The 14,541-nt window shown below is 37.6% G+C and overlaps 1 pseudogene; it reads left to right on the top strand.

Annotated features, from left to right (window-relative positions):
- The first annotated feature begins 8,933 nt into the window (after nucleotides 1–8,933).
- Nucleotides 8,934–14,540, top strand: LOC107717124 (solute carrier family 22 member 7-like; annotated as a pseudogene).
- The last annotated feature ends 1 nt before the right edge of the window (nucleotide 14,541 follows it).

Genomic DNA, 14,541 nt, shown 5'->3' with positions numbered 1-14,541 from the left:
AGTGCTCTTATTACAGGGACCCCAATCCCTCTGCAGCAACCTGGAGTAAAGACACACCGTTGGTGACGACTGCAGAGATCGAACCAGCAACCTTCTGCTTACCAGTCCAGTTCACTACACCACAGAAGTAATTAAGCTATATCAAAAATTAGCATGCAATTGTAAACATATGAAATTAAATTTAGCAAGAAATGGAATGCTGACAACATGAGATATAAAGCGTTTTACTCTGTGTAAATGTTTTACAGGTAGTGGTGCTCATGGAGAGCAGTACACAAATGTTTGGAGCAGACACCGTAGCAGTCAGATTGTCCCACACATGTTCTCCTGCTGTTGTTCAAGATTGTGTGGCTCAGGGGCGTCATCATGGTCTTCCTCATCCTCTCTCTCATCCTCTCTGTGCACTCAGGCAATGATAGCCTCGATGTCCCTTTTCCATCCATGATCAGATTCCAGTCTGACTGCAGCAATGAAGGTCGTGATGGACGGCAGAGACGGGTGAAGGTGGGCACGGTTCATCAGAATAAAGCTGCAGAATTGGCACAGCTGTGTTGAGATGGCAGTAGATGTGGGTTCACCGCCTGTAAATACATGATTGTCAGAACAATGTTTGAATAAAGCTTTGTTTCATGTGTCGTTGACTTGTATTTATTTATTGTCATTACTTTTATTTATTCTTTTACTCATTTATTCATGTTTCCTGTTGTTGTCAGTAAATAAAATATAGTTTGATTGTTTCATTAACATATGCATTAATTCATTACTTGACTGAAAATTGAGATGTATTCACCTTGGCTGCATTTGTCTTGTGTGAAGTCATGCATAGCTATGGCATATGACAAAACAAATTACAATTAATATGAAAAGCCAACTAAATGGCCAAGTATAAAATAAAATACTTGCTTAATAAAGTGGCTAAGTTAAAAATAAAATTTCCTGTGGATCTTGAGATATTAATCGCATTTTAGTCATGCATTTCAGTCATGGCTCAGGTGATGTCTCTGGTCCTGTCTTTAGATTTGTGGCTGGCCCATACCGTCATTTCTGTGCTGGGTAAAGGTTTCTCAGAGGCCTCCTTCACATGTGTTTTCCTCTATACCACTGAGCTCTACCCCACTGTGTTACGGTCAGTTGTTTATCATTTGCAAATCTACTTGTGTTTGTACATAAAATGAAAAATTGACTAAAAAGGGGTTGTTAACATTCTTTCACTTCTGACCTTAGGCAGAATGGATTGGGCTATAACGCATTTGTTGGTGTTTCTCTTGCACCTCTTGTGAGCCTCCTGGACGAGGTCTGGCTTCTTCTGCCACAGGTCCTGTTTTGCACTGTAGCCGTCAGTGCAGGTCTCCTTGCGCTGCTCCTCTCTGAGACCCACAATATGCTGCTTACGGAGACTATTGAGGACATTGAGAAGACTAGGTGAATAATAATTTTACTACTGCTACTACTAATCTTTTTTTAATTGCTCAATCATTTAATATTTAAGATAATAAAATCGATTGTCATAATATAAATGATACTTAAAATATCTTGCAGTGTTCTAAAGGAACTTGATATAAAAATATAAAAACATTAATTTACTCAGGAAAAGATCAGTGTGTTCACAACTTGAATATCAGCTTGGAACAGAGCACTACAAGCAGACAAAGTGAATCTAAATTGAAGATGAATCTAATAAAAATCTAATTCATCATTGAATTGTCTTGGTCTTTATTTAATAACTTACTCTTGTGACACTCATGGTTACTTATTTATTTTTGATGTTTTTGAAATAAGTCTCTTATGCTCTGTATGTATTTGATCAAAAATATAGTGAAAACAATAGTGTAAAATATTATTACAATTTAAAATAACAGTTTTCTATAATACATTTTAAAATGTAATTTATTTCTGTGATGGCAAAGCTGAATTTCCAGCAGCCATTACTCCAGTCTTTCATGTCACATGATCCTTCAGAAATCATTCTGATGATTATGATGATTTGGTGCTCAAGAAACATTTAATTTGATTAGGGTTTAAAATATTTTGCTGCTTTATATATATATATATATATATATATATATTTGTATTTTAAACAAATCTTTTGTAACATTATAAATGCCTTTAGTGACACTTTAATGATCAATTTAACACATACTTGCTGAATTTAAATATTATTTTCTTTCATTCTTGAATTTCTTTTAAACCAGACATCACAGTAAAGACAAAATTCATGTCCCATTCATGTTACAAGTCAACAGACTGTGGCTGCCTTGAGGGCAAAGTTATGATAAATGACAAAGCACGAATGAACTTCTATTGTAAAATTACCAATGTAAAGTTTCAACCAATGGGTTTAATTTTTTACAAATGTTCCACAAAGCTTTAGACATTCCCTCTGTTAACCATTTCCCTCCTTTAGAGTGTTATGACTGTCAGGTATAAACAAATGAGCCAGGTGAGCCAGATCCTCAACCAGGTTGAACACAGAGCGCTAGGATGAAGTTTGAAGATCTTCTCTCAGAAATGAATGGATTCGGATGTTTCCAGAAGATGGTCCTGTGTAGGGCTGCACGATAAATCGCATGCGATATTTAATGCGCATCTTGTCAGTAAAGCCGCTTCTGTAATCAGCGGTAAATCTCCATCACGTGCGTGCTTTCACATTGAGCAGCATTAACTACACAGAGCCGTTGTTCACTGGCAAGCTGCGCAAAACCACGTTCATAATCGCTCGATTTTTTTTTAAAATTAAATATCGCATGCGATTTATCGTGCAGCCCTAGTCCTGTGCATCAATTTCTTTGGGCGATTCAGTCTTGCGTGTCATTTCTTGTTAGGCAACTTTATTGCTGTTATCCCCTCTCACCATTGCAGCATCAGCTCTCTGGATGCTGATGAGATCTTTGAGAACCTGACTCAGGAGGAGAGACTGATTGTCAGTATTCCAGTGCAGGAAGATGGGACTTCTGCTTCCTGTCACATGTTCTCTTATCCTCAGCTCCACCTGCTGTCAAACTCCTCCAGCCCCTCAGAAGCTGCTGCAGTCCAGTGTCAGAATGGATGGGAGTATGACAACAGCACGTTCATCAGCACTCTCGCCACACAGGTGAGAAGACTCCTGCTTTTTTATTTATTGCTGATTTATACACTTTGTACTTTTCTCTAACACAACCAAACAAAGAAACGCGCTGCAAATAAAATTCTTTATTTGGTTGTGTTGTGAGCATTTGCAGCGCGTTTCTTTATTTGTTTGCGTTGTGAGCATTTGCAGCACCTGCTGTCAAACTGATGAAGAGGTTTTCTTGATTTGCTGGTGCTTTTTCTATTTCCATGTGTTTTCTGAAGTTGCAGCGCGTTGAGCTCTCTCGGGCACCGTACAGATGCTTAAAGGGATAGTTCACCCAAAAGTGACAATTCTGTCATAATTTACTCACCCTCCTGTTGTTCCAAACCTGTATTACTTTCTTTCTTCTGTGGAACACAAAAAATGAATGCTGGTAACCATCAGTTTTGGTCACCATTGATTTCCATTTATATGGACAAAAAACACAGATATATATATTTTTTATGTTCCACAGAAGAAAGAAAGATCATATATGTTTGGACAATATAATAAAAATTTGTTGGGAAACTTTCTATTTAAATCAATCTCAGTTGAATTAAAAACACTGGGCATTTTTCCAAATAATCTAATCAATAGCTTTCACAAGAGGTATTTTTGTTTTTTTTGCACTTGCACTTTCTAAATGGATACATGTCTGTTGCTGCACAGGTTTGGGCGTAAGCCAATGCTGCTGTTGTCGCATATGTTAGGAATGGGTTTTGGATTGTGTAGTGCTTTTTCCTCCTCCATCATGTTTGCAGTGCTGAGATTCTTCACTGGATTCACCATTACTGGCAGTGTCATCATCTCCACTATACACTATATAGTGAGAATCGCTCTCTTTTTAAATTGTTTTGTTTTTAGAATTATTGTGGCTTTAAAATAGCACACAGTAAGGTTTCTAAAATGAAGATCACTTATATAGATGAATCCGATGGGGTCACTTGTTCGGTGATTGTTCATCCTTGAGATGTTAACTCAAAATTGTCTTTGTGATGTTAGCAGCTGTAGAAACCTTCTGAGGGCTGTTTTCATCTGCAGAACATTCAGTCTCAGCAGGTGTGTGTCGCTTGAGTTTGGCAGGTGGATGAATGTCTCCAGGGTTTCTACCTGTGGTTAAACTCAGCATGTGAGCACAGTGTAGTGAGTCAGTCTGAGCCTTTATGTCTTGTTCATGAATCTGGTCAGACTTCAGGTGAAGGTGTTCCCCTTGCTTACACCCTGCTTTGTGTGAGACACCTGAAAAGCATCTTAATGGCCATTCGATGACTGAATTCTGATCAACTTAACGTCGTCACCCATGGAGTAATGTAGAAAAGTCATAAGTTAACATAAGAACAATGAAACAAAAGAGAAACCTGATGAATTCATGACAGCACGTGCGAGTGGTACTTCTGGTGTTAAATGTCTTTCAAGATCACATATGGTAAAGTGGTCCCATGTCAGCATTAATTTAGGTATTCTTGGTCTGAATGACTCAAAGGAAATGCAGCAAGAGGTCAGTATAACTTGAACATTAATGTAGAGGTATGCATCAATAAACAAGCCATATAATGACAATAATAATAATATTCAATCATAATCATTATGTAGGTATATATAATAATCACACTGTTCATTCAGGAATCTTCCAAAGCAAGTCACTTATGTAGGTCTAAGGTTTCTAAGAAGTGACTTAGAACATGATTTAGAATTCTTCTAGAATGGAAATCCTGAATTCCTTGTAACAGATATGTGTGTGTGTGGTGTGTGTATCTGATATGCACTACAGAATCGCCCCGACCCTTTTGCTGCAATCCTTTAAATACAAAACCAAGATAAAACATCCCCCAAGTGGAGGCATGTACAAACAATTGGAATTTACATTAACCCAGGTCCCAGACCTGGGTGGTTTGCACCTCAATGGGAACAGAAGGTAATTTGCATGGAATGACCCTCTACAGTAATCAAAGTATCTCTTAAGATCTGTATTATCTTTTAATCTACTTTTGTAAGATTAAGACCATTGTACCACTCGCCCTGAGACTATTCAAATGATACCACACATGACTGTAAATCTTATTTGCATTCATATAGAACATTATACTATTGACCATTCTGAGTGTGCTGGGTGAAGAGACGGATGGGTGCGGGGAAGGAAGGGGATGAGGAAAAACCCAATGCATATGTGAGAGACGTTTTCCCGTGTTTTCTCTCAGTGAGATGCGGAAACAGATGTCTGTATGTTAATGCACTGTGTGTGTATTGTCTGTCTCAGAAGATCAAAGTATCTGAGTTTCTTTTATCCTTACACACTGTAATTGTCGAAGTGATGAGTGTGTGTATACGTTCTTTTGTTGATTTGTTCTTCATCAGATGTGGAGTGGGTGAGCATTGAACACCGAAAGCTGGTAGGGGTGATTGACAGCCTCTCTTGGACATTTGCCTTCATGAGCTTTTCACTGATTGCATACTTCATTCGAGACTGGAGATGGCTGACGGTTGCCATCTCATTGCCCACTGTTATTGTCATAATCACTTGGTGGTGAGTATAAATAAACCAAACCTAATCAGAGGTCATTAAAACATCTGAAAATCATTTGGTACATGTAATATGCCTTTTTCAAAAAGTAGCTTGTAGGTCAGAGTACATGCTGCACGTTCTCAATATAAAATAATTAACATTTCATAAATATGAATTTTGATATTGTTATAGGTGGGTTCCACAGTCAGCGCGGTGGCTGATAGCTAATGGGAAGGTGGATAAAGCTCATTATTATCTTCATAATCATGTGCTGTAATGAACCGTAAAAAGAAAATTATTGCCAACATAAAACCTGAGTTGAAAGAATCTCAATTAATTTCCAGAAGGAAATCCAAAATATCAGTAAAAAAATATTTATTTTAAAATACCAGAAATATATTTTTGTTAACAATGGCCCAGTATAGCAAACTTTCTCCCTCCTTAGAAACAGATTATTGGAAAAAAAAAATGTAGCTTGGTTCTATCCATCAGTTGTTGATTGGATGGAGGCAGATCTGAATGCCAGCTTGCAGTCAACTGTAAGAAAAGGGCAGGGTTTTAGCAGACGAGATGATGGAGAAGTCAGACATATGTCACCAGAGAGAAGTCTGTTGTTTCACGGGAAAATCAAGTCATGAAAATTTTATAAAAAATAGCAAGGTAAATAAAATAAAAAATTAACACATGCATGGATAAATTGTTCACAGTAAGATCTACAACATGCTTTTTGAAAATAGATGCTGAGTTTTTGTTAATCAGAAATTGTTTGGATGGTCAAAACTGGTTGTCACATACTATAAAACAACAACCCAGTTTTTCTGAAACAGGATCTATATACCTTTATTGGCTAACATTACCCAATGTTCCATGGACTCTATGGAGAAATGTCAGCAGAAAACTTGTTTGTAGAGCAAGAGCAATTTACTACAAAGATTACAAAGCCATATTTTTTTCCTTCAGAATAACATGCACAGATTCAAATAATCTCAGGAACATGCAATGAGAAAGTAAACGGGGCCAGGTACTGTGTTTGTTTTCTTGCTTTTACTTTAGCGTAGTTTGCTAACATTTAAACATATTTGTTTTCCTCTCTGTCTTTCTCTAGAATTTGGCTAAAATCATAGTTACTGACAGAGGAAACAGCAAGTATTCATACCTGGATCTGGTCAGGACCCCTATGAGGAGACTGGCTTTACTCACAGGAATCAGCTGGTGTGTACTGAACTATCAAATCACAAACACATGCCACTGTTCCATCAGTAAAAGGACGTTTATACGTTTATAAAAGGACGGTTTTCTGTCGCCACTGTAAGGATAAAAGAAACTCAGATACTTTGATCTTCTGAGACAGACAATACACACACAGTGCATTAACATACAGACATCTGTTTCCGCATCTCACTCAAGAAACCTTCATCCACCACTGGATACCTTCCTTGGGCCAAGTGCGTGGACCTTACACCACTGTTGCCTATGGAATTAGTTTCAACATTTCAAGCTTTGGGCTAAATATGTACCTCACTCAGTTTGTGTATGGAGCTATTGAAATTCCTGCTAAATTGAGCATCTTTACCTGCTGGATAAGTTTGGAAGACGCATAACTCAGGCTGGATCACTGCTATTTGTTGGAATCAGCCTAATGATTAACATATTCATACCCAAAGGTGAGAGACTTACAACCAGTACCGCCACTCCCTATACGCAGAGTATGCAGTTTGGTAGGGCACCAACTCCCAGGGGGGCACCATCCCAGTTGCTCAAAAAAAACCCCACTTTCGTTCTATATTAATATTAACATATACATATACATAAAAATCTAAACATTAACATATATACTATATACAGTGGCTTGCGAAAGTATTCATACCCCTTCATTTCTTTCACATTTTGTTATGTTGCTGCCTTAAATTAAACTGCTTTAAATTACTTTTTTTTCCCCACATCAATCTATACTCCATACACCATAATGACAAAGCAAAAACAGAATTGTCACAACTTTGTAAATTTATTAAAAATAAAAAACTGAAATAAGTACATTAAGTATTCATACCCTTAACTAAACATTTAGCTATTTATTAAGAGATATTTATTAAGAACCTTAACAGCCTCAAGTCTTTTTTTTTGTTTGATGCGACAAGCTTTGCACATCAGCATTTGGCAATTATCTGCCATCCTTCTCCTCTTCTCATCACCTCTCAAACTCTGTCAGGTTGGATGGGGGCAGATGCACATTTTCAGGTATAGCCCTTCGCTCGTGCTGGCCTCACGACAGGGTGCTATCACTTACGCAGGTCACTGGAAGACAGCCACTGTGGCGTTTTGGAAGGGACCCCATTCGTCAGTTTGTTCTGACGTAACGTCTCCGTTCCCTCCTTCAGGGAACGAGGGTTACATACGTAAACCTAGACGTTTTGTAAACCACAAAACCTTGCACAATGAGCTTGTTGGATAACAGCTGTCTGAAAGGTTTTCTAAGCCCAGATCAGTGTTTGTGTTTTAATGAAGACAAAAGTTAATCTCTACAAATGACCATACTAACAACCCAATCTGTCAGCATCACCTAAGAATGTGTTTCTACTTTTCTTCTTCTTTTCTAAATAATTTAGATGGCATATTTTGCTAGTTTGTGTCAAATATTTATGACAAATAAACTTAGTTTTACCTAATAAAATCCTTCTTAACACTAACCAACAACTCAACATGACAACTCTGACAAAAGATGTATTACATGATCAGATGGAGCTTGCCTTTCTTCTGCAAAATCCAGAAATTGAGTCCCTATAAAATATCTACCAAGAGAAAATTTATCATAAAGGGACTGAAACTGTTTATGATATATTTATTTATGTATGAGCAAATCATGTATATAGCCAAAGAGTCCTAATGTGACAAGATATCATCTGTAAGGTAAGGAAAGGTGTCAATGTCCATGTGCATTAACCACGTGAACTGCACCCGACGATACACTCTTTTACAAGCATTAACAACCAAATCACAAATCATTCACCCCTGACAAGATAAATATCTACCAAGAGATCAAAAAGGAAGTGAAGCCAAAAGAGTGCTAGTGTGATAAGATATATCATCTGTGAAAGGTGTCAATGTCCATGTGCATTAACAACGTGAACTGCACAGATGGCGAGACACTCTTTTACCAGCATTAACAACCAAATCACAAATCATTCACCACTGCTGACAAGCTAGCAGATTGTCTGAAGATATGGACACACACACACACACACACACACACACTAAAAACAGACATAAAACCACAGCAGCTTTTACATTGACCAAAGTACAAAATGCATCTGACTTCCAGTTACCTTAACCTTTGATATCCCATAAAAACTCACCACATAAACCAGGGATTTTGTGGGAAGACACTGAGGAAAGTCTGTGTTTCAACAAAAAGCATGAAGTTTGAAGATCTAATTACAGAGATCAATGGATTCGGCAGGTTCCAGAAGATGCTTCTTTGCATCAGTTTTGTAGGACGATTCACTATACCGTGTCACCTTTTATTAAGCAACTTTATCGCCGCCATCCCATCTCACCACTGTGATATCAGTTCTCTGGATGCTGAGGGAATCTTTGGGAATCTGAGTCGGGAGCAGAAACTGACTGTCAGTATTCCAGCTCAAGATGATGGGACTCCTGCTTCTTGTCACATGTTCTCTTATCCTCAGTTTCATCTGTTGACAAACTCCTCTAGCAGCGCAGAACTTCCAGTAGTCCAGTGTCAGAATGGATGGGAGTATGACAACAGCACGTTCATCAGCACTCTCGCCACACAGGTGAGATTTCAGTGAAGAAGGTGCTGCACTTTATAAACCATGTTGTTGAGCCTTTCTTGCTAGGATGGGACTGTGTGCTGAACAATCCAACAAGTTAACTCGAATCATTTGAGGATTGATTTAATTTAAGTAAAAAAAAAAAAAAATATGTATGAGTACTGTAAACTTTTTCATTTGAATCACTATAAACTATACTCAAATACATTGTTTAGCTAAATATTGAAACCTAAAATAAAACCTAAAATTAACCCAAGCAAGTCTCTAGCAGTTAATTATTAGCTAGCAATTCTGCACATTGTAATCAAAAAACATCACTGCATGTGCAGAGTTATAGCTTTTCAAATAAAGTAACAGTTTTTCAGTCACTGGCTCATCCTCAACATAAACCACAAGTTCTACACTTCAGCACAATGGTAACCTCCCAAAGGTCCAACATAACAAAAACTTTAAAATACCAAAACTGGAAATAAACTGGGAACCCAAATTAAATTTAAACTAATTATTTGCCTCATTTAGTAAATTTCACTGTTAGGTTTTACAGTGTCAGGTTCTTTTGTCCTCCCTTTCACATCCCAAAAAAATTTAAAAAAATAGTTGGGAAATTTGAGTTGTGAAATGACATGAAAGGTTCCAGTTTCAAGCCCCATAGAGTCACTTCAGATAAAAGTGTCATGATAAAACTAGTGATATTTTCATTCATCTGGTTTTGAAAGTTCATGAAGCAGTTCATCACAATTCCTTAAGAAAAGTTATTTTCCGTTTCTTTTGATTTCAAAGTGGGATCTGGTATGTGATAACAAAGGTCTGAATAAAGCTATGACCTCCATCTTCTTTGTCGGAGTGATGTTTGGAGCAGCTTTTTTTGGAGGCATGAGTGACAGTTGATGTTTCAAAAAACCAACTGTATATTATGATAAACATGAATTATTTGCATTTTATGAAGACCGCCACAAGCATGAAACGTTGTGTATGAATAAACCTATCTTCTGTTTGGCATGTAGATTTGGCCGTAAGCCGATGCTTCTGGTGTCCTGTATATCAGGAATGGTTTTTGCATTGGCCAGCATCTTTTCTTCCTCCTTCATCATGTTTGCAGTGCTGAGATTCTTTAGAACATCACTGGCATCGCTATGGTCTCAACCGTACTCAGTAAGACCCCTATCTCAGGTCCTCAGATTATGATTGAATGTGAATATAAAACAAAGTGAAATGGCCTTACTATGCGTATCTTTCCTCAGATGTGGAATGGGTGGACATTAAGCACAGGAGGCTTGTATGTATAATTGACAGTATGGCATGGGCTGTTGGGAGCACCTCATTGTCTCTTATTGCGTTCTGTATCAGAGACTGGAGATGGCTGACAGTGGCTGTCACTTCACCTTTACTGCTATCCACAGTCCTCTGGTGGTAATGGACCTTGCATATTCTGTCAAATTAAAATCACCACATTACTGTTATGAAATGTTATATAGAGCAAATGTTTCTGATGTAGGTGGGTTCCAGAGTCGGCTCGGTGGCTGATAGCCAATGGCAAGGCTGAAAAAGCTCATTATTATCTTCATAAATGTGCTGTCATGAACTGCAAGGAGGAAGTTATCTCAAAAATCAAACCTGAGGTGAGAGAAAACGATATATATAATGTTGGATTGATCACTTTAAAAAAAACAAAACAATTGTCTGTCTGTAGGCTAACTACATCTCTGTCTTTCTTCTAGGCTCTCTCAATAATAGTTACGGATGGGGGAAAGAAACATTATTCGTACCTGGACCTTGTCAGAACCCCTAAGATGAGGAGATTGGCTCTGCTCACAGGAACCATATGGTGTGTAAATGAACCACAGTTCAACAGTGCCCACTTTTTCAGTGGCCTTGGTCCTGACGTACTTTTCCCATTAATTTTTCCTATATGGATTTTTAAAAAGTCTTTGTTGAAGAGTTAAAAGCCATGAACCAAACAACCAGTTATGAGGTGAATCACAACATTACAAACTTTGATTTGAAGCAAAAAACGTATTTGAAAATCAGACAAAATTCAAAGGCACAAGACAATAAATTTATTGTAAAATGTGTATATTCATAGTACAGTGCATTTTGGTTGTTTCGATTATCTGATTGTTGAAGATTTCATTGCAGAATCATGGGTAATGTAGTTTATCCTGCAGATTCCTGTTATTAAATACAATTATTTTAAAAAACAAGTTGAAATTATGCAGGCTGCACTATAGCCTTCAGTGGCACTAGATTACAGAACAAGGACATACTTCAATGTCTAAATAATAAATAATCTATTAATGGCTTTTCACTTCTTATAGGTTTTGTGTTGCCACTATGACCTATGGTATAAGTCTCAACATCACAGGCTTTGGGCTAAATATGTACCTCACTCAGTTTGTGTATGGAGCCATTGAGATTCCCTCTAAACTGATGGTATATTACCTGCTGGATAAGATTGGCAGACGTAAAACTGAAGCAGGAGCTCAGCTGTTGGCTGGAGTCAGCCTCATGATTAACATATTCATACCCAAAGGTGAGACTGGCAAAACCAACATATGATTATGCAGTGATGATTGTGATTACATGTGCAAGAGTGCTGTTGCTGAATATCTTGGGAAAGCAGCATGATTACTTTTATATAACAGATTGATTAGACATTAAGACTGCAGACATCCCATCTGTCTCCTGCATATTGATAGCTGCTCCCCAATGTCTGCAAATTATATGCAATACAATGTTACACCAAAATTCAGTGACCATCTGTGATCGTAGTAGGCCCTGTTGTCACTGTGGAGTTTGAACATGATTACACAGATGAGTTCAGTATGCAAACAGCCTATGTTCAAACATCGGTGACCTAGAAAATTCTGTAACTGGAAGTCACTGTTCATTAAATGTTCGCGCGAGAATGTGCATATTATTGTGGATGGATAACAGTCAGTTGGGGTGCTGAAAAAGCCGACTGAGCTGTGCAAAACATTTCATTTACGTAAAGAAATATGATTATTAGACAAGCTCTCCAAGTGTTATTGCATTTTAATTATGTTTTAACATTGTGCTTTAACATTGTGTGTAAATATATACAGTATAAGCGATTCTGTGAGAATTAGGGGGGTATAACAGATTTCATTAACCTGTTATGCTGCCTTGTCAGATTTGGTGACCCTGCTGTGTGTCTGTTACTGTTCACATCAGACCAAAAAATGCTTTTTAGGATATAAAATAGAGATGTTTAGACATCACCAGAGTGAACTTCAGTAACAATAAAGCCATTTTGTGTCAAATAGAGGGGGGTAACCTGTTTTGCTGCCTTGTCAGATTTAGTGACCCTGCTGTATGCCTGTTGCTGTTTACATCAGACCGAAATACTCTCTAGGATATAAAATAGAGGCCTTTAGACTTCACCAGTGTGTATTTTGGTAACATTAAATACATTCTGTGTCAAATAGAGGGAGGTAACTTTTAATACTGCCTTGTCGGGTTTGGTGACCCTGCTGAATGTCCGTTACTGTTCAATTGAGATGGTCCTCACATAGAGCGGAAAACGTAGCGGAGCGTCACACCGCTCCGCTTCGCTCACATGCTCTGCTACTGGTTCAATTCAAACCAAAAAATGGAGAAGAGTGAAGTTTAAACATCACCAGAGTAAATTAGAGTAAATTCTTTGGTGCTAACCACAAATCTATAATAGAGAATATATATAGATCAGTGGTGCTAACGGTATTTAAATTGAATTAGTGACGCTACCTCCCTGAAATGAGTTTTTCCAGGGTGAGATGTCTTAGATACGGCTCCACCTGATGGCGGAATGATTTAACTGCAGAAAAAAAATTCTAACCGTGAGACGCTTCTTGGTCGATTAGATTCGTGGACCGAAACTAACGGTTGTATAATAGGGTAGAATGGAAAAATACATTAAAACAACAACAACAAAAACACTGTAATTGTTCAAGGCACATTATAGAGATGGCATAAGCGCAGTACAACTTGAACTTACCAGAATGGCCACTAGAGAATACATTTCCTTTGTTTATTCAGTCTTACTGTGTTCATTATTCTCTTTCACATTCAGATCAGTGGGTTGGTCGTACTGTGGTGGCAGTACTGGGTAAAGGTTTCGCAGGTGCTGCTTTTTGTACAATTGTATTATACAGCTCGGAGCTTTACCCGACTGTCCTCAGGTAACGTTCAAAAACAGTATAATTTGATATTTTTATTATTTGATATAAATGTAAAAAAATAAAGGAGTGCACTTATATTTACAGTCTCGTACATAAAGGAGTGCACTTATATTTCTTTCATCCCTCATTACATATCAGTGCACAATATTTAACTAAATCATTTATTTGACTGGATCCTTCAGGCAAAATGGGATGGGCTATAACTCGTTCCTGGGCCGGCTGGGTGTGTCTGTGGCTCCTCTAGTCCTGCTATTGGACAGTTTCTGGGGCCATTTATCTCAGACCATCCTGTGTTCTGTGGCACTCATTGCTTCTCTGGTGGCCTGGCAGTTACCTGAGACACGAGACAGGTGTCTACCTGAGACTATAGAGGATGTCGAGGGTACTGGGTAAGTCATAACCTATAGTATTTTGTTATGGCAACTATAGAAGACTTGTATTAAAGGGGTCATATGATGTACACCAAATACACAAAATAATGTTCTTTTTAGCAACATCATATGACCCCTTTAACACTGCTGAACATGAGTAATTCTGTTGAGTCAAGGATGTAATATTGGGACCAAAGCAGATTTAGTTATGTTTAATCTAAAACAATCTGGAAAGTTGATGTGTATGTGCTCATTAACCAAGTCATTTTTTATCATATTGAATAGGAAAAGTCTCATTAAAGATCATGACAAGCGGGAGGATGAGGAGAAAATGACAATGAATGGACACACTGAGGAGCACTGAGATTGTGTGCACAGTCAATCTTAAATTTTACCCAAGTTGTTTAGGGTTCAGATTTCAGATCCCAGTAAATGCACACAAAAAATAAAAATAAAGAAATAAAATAAAAACTTGAAAGAACAATTTCAAAGTTCTTTTAAAATATTTTATTAGTTACACAAGGATTTACAACTTTCTCCAGTGACATGTAATAATTATAGCTATTTTAAATGGAGGCATGAATTAATAAATGAAAATCAGAGTGTGTGT

This window comes from Sinocyclocheilus rhinocerous, unplaced genomic scaffold, assembly GCF_001515625.1.
Source record: "Sinocyclocheilus rhinocerous isolate Xijiao unplaced genomic scaffold, SAMN03320098_v1.1 scaffold119, whole genome shotgun sequence".
Taxonomy (NCBI): Eukaryota; Metazoa; Chordata; class Actinopteri; order Cypriniformes; family Cyprinidae; genus Sinocyclocheilus; species Sinocyclocheilus rhinocerous.
Note: the sequence above shows the minus strand (reverse complement) of the source record. Positions and strands in the feature narration are given on the sequence as shown.